Raw genomic sequence first — 3,142 nt, 5'->3', positions numbered from 1 at the left:
AACCGAGACCTAGGACCAGGGGAAAGGCACCAGCGGGGATGAGCCTGGGGAGGCGACCAGGCATGTCTGGACCCAGTCCCCGCAGCCTGCCCCTTGGTGGGGCAGTACCCCCGGAGGCCAGGAAGGTCTGGGAAAGGCTGGCCAGGGGCAGGGGACCTGCTGGGTCCTGCCCCTGGCCTGTGGGGCCTCTGAGCACAACCGGCCCTCTCCCACTGGAAGACCTCCCCGGCCGCCTCCAAAGGCCGGTTTGCAAGCGCTCCCGGCCACTGTTACCAGCAGGCGGGCACAATGCTCCTAAGCCCGGAAGAAAAGCGCTTCAGGGTGGTGCTCTCTCTGGGCCCTTGCCCCTGAGCCTGGGGGCAAGGCAGGGTGTCCACACTCCCAGGCCAAGGCAGAACCACATGCACACGTCTGACCTGCCCCCTGCACCGGCAGAGAGCTCGGGGGAGCCAGAGTCTGTCAGGCAGCTGCTGGGCTGGCCGCCTGTGTGGGAAGGGGCAGAGCCGACCTAGGGGCAAGTTGGGCCTCTTGCTCTCCCTGCTGCCCTGAGGCTGCTGGGCCAAAGAGGTCTTGGGCATCCAGCCCCTTGCTGGTCCCTTCCCTCTGACGAGGCCCTCTGAGCTCCAGCACCTTGCAGTGTGGAGACAGCCCCTGCCAGCAACCTCCTCTCCAAGGAGGCCTCAACCGAGGCCTAGGCCCAGGGGAAAGGCACCAGCGGGGATGAGCCTGGGGAGGCGCCCGGGCATGTCTGGACCCAGTCCCCGCAGCCTGCCCCTTGGTGGGGCAGTACCCCCGGAGGCCAGGAAGGTCTGGGCAAGGCTGGCCAGGGGCAGGGGCCCTGCTGGGTCCTGCCCCTGGCCTGTGGGGCCTCTGAGCACAACCGGCCCTCTCCCACTGGAAGAACTCCCCGGCTGCCTCCAAAGGCCAGTTTGCCAACACTCCCGCCCGCTGTTCCCGCCAGGCACGCACAATGCTCCCAAGCCCGGGAGAAAAGCACTTCGGGGTGGTGCTCTCCTCGGGCCCTTGCCCCTGAGCCTGGGGGCCAGGCAGTTGGTCCACACTCCCAGACCAAGGCAGAACCACATGCACACGTCTGTTCCTGACCCCTGCACCGGCAGAGAGCTCGGGGGAGCCAGAGTCTGTCAGGCAGCTGCTGGGCTGGCCGCCTGTGTGGGAAGGGGCAGAGCCGACCTAGGGGCAAGTTGGGCCTCTTGCTCTCCCTGCTGCCCTGAGGCTGCTGGGCCAAAGAGGTCTTGGGCATCCAGCCCCTTGCTGGTCCCTTCCCTCTGACGAGGCCCTCTGAGCTCCAGCACCTTGCAGTGTGGAGACAGCCCCTGCCAGCAACCTCCTCTCCAAGGAGGCCTCAACCAAGGCCTAGGCCCAGGGGAAAGGCACCAGCGGGGATGAGCCTGGGGAGGCGCCCGGGCATGTCTGGACCCAGTCCCCGCAGCCTGCCCCTTGGTGGGGCAGTACCCCCGGAGGCCAGGAAGGTCTGTGCAAGGCTGCCAGGGGCAGGGACAGCGCTGGGTCCTGCCCCTGGCCTGTGGGACGTCTGAGCCCAACAGGCACTCTCCCGCTGGAAGACCTCCCCGGCTGCCTCCAAAGGCCGGTTTGCAAGCACTCCCGCCCGCTGTTCCCGCCAGGCACGCACAATGCTCCCAAGCCCGGTAGAAAAGCGTATCGGGGTGGTGCTCTCTCCGGGCCCTTGCCCCTAAGCCTGCGGGCCAGGCAGGGGGAACACACTCCCAGGCCAAGACAGAACGACATGAACACGTCTTTTCCTGACCCCTGCACCGACAGAGAGCTCGGGGGAGCCAGAGTCTCTCAGGCAGGTGCTGGGCTGGCCGCCTGTGTGGGAAGGGGCAGAGCCGACCTAGGGGCAAGTTGGGCCTCTTGCTCTCCCTGCTGCCCTGAGGCTGCTGGGCCAAAGACGTCTTGGGCATCCAGCCCTTTGCTGGTCCCTTCCCTCTGACGAGGCCCTCTGAGCTCCAGCACCTTGCAGTGTGGAGACAGCACCTGCCAGCAATCTCCTCTCCAAGGAGGCCTCAACCGAGGCCTAGGCCCAGGGGAAAGGCACCAGCGGGGATGAGCCTGGGGAGGCGCCCGGGCATGTCTGGACCCAGTCCCCGCAGCCTGCCCCTTGGTGGGGCAGTACCCCCGGAGGCCAGGAAGGTCTGGGCAAGGCTGGCCAGGGGCAAGGGCCCTGCTGGGTCCTGCCCCTGGCCTGTGGGGCCTCTGAGCACAACCGGCCCTCTCCCACTGGAAGAACTCCCCAGCTGCCTCCAAAGGCCAGTTTGCCAACACTCCTGCCCGCTCTTCCCGCCAGGCACGCACAATGCTCCCAAGCCCGGGAGAAAAGCGCTTCGGGGTGGTGCTCTCTCCGGGCCCTTGCCCCTGAGCCAGTGGGCAAGGCAGGGGGAACACACTCCCAGACCAAGGCAAAAACACATGCACACGTCTGTTCCTGTCCCCTGCACCGGCAGAGAGCTCGGGGGAGCCAGAGTCTCTCAGGCAGGTGCTGGGCTGGCCGCCTGTGTGGGAAGGGGCAGAGCCGACCTAGGGGCAAGTTGGGCCTCTTGCTCTCCCTGCTGCCCTTAGGCTGCAGGGCCAAAGACGTCTTGGGCATCCAGCCCCTTACTGGTCCCTTCCCTCTGACGAGGCCCTCTGAGCTCCAGCACCTTGCAGTGTGGAGACAGCCCCTGCCAGCAATCTCCTCTCCAAGGAGGCCTCAACCGAGGCCTAGGCCCAGGGGAAAGGCACCAGCGGGGTTGAGCCAGGGGAGGCGCCCGGGCATGTCTGGACCCTGTCCCCGCAGCCTGCCCCTTGGTGGGGCAGTACCCCCGGAGGCCAGGAAGGTCTGGGCAAGGCTGGCCAGGGGCAGGGGCCCTGCTGGGTCCTGCCCCTGGCCTGTGGGGCCTCTGAGCACAACCGGCCCTCTCCCACTGGAAGACCTCCCCGGCTGCCTCCAAAGTCCTGTTTGCAAGCACTCCCGCCCACTGTTCCCGCCAGGCGCGCACAATGCTCCCAAGCCCGGGAGAAAAGCGCTTCGGGGTGGTGGTCTCTACGGGCCCTTGCCCCTGAGCCTGGGGGCCAGGCAGGGGATCCACAGTCCCAGGCCAAGGCACAACAACATGCACACGTC

The sequence above is a fragment of the Dama dama genome, unplaced genomic scaffold (genome assembly GCF_033118175.1).
Source record: "Dama dama isolate Ldn47 unplaced genomic scaffold, ASM3311817v1 ptg000093l, whole genome shotgun sequence".
Lineage (NCBI taxonomy): Eukaryota > Metazoa > Chordata > Mammalia > Artiodactyla > Cervidae > Dama > Dama dama.
This window is presented reverse-complemented; position numbering follows the sequence as displayed.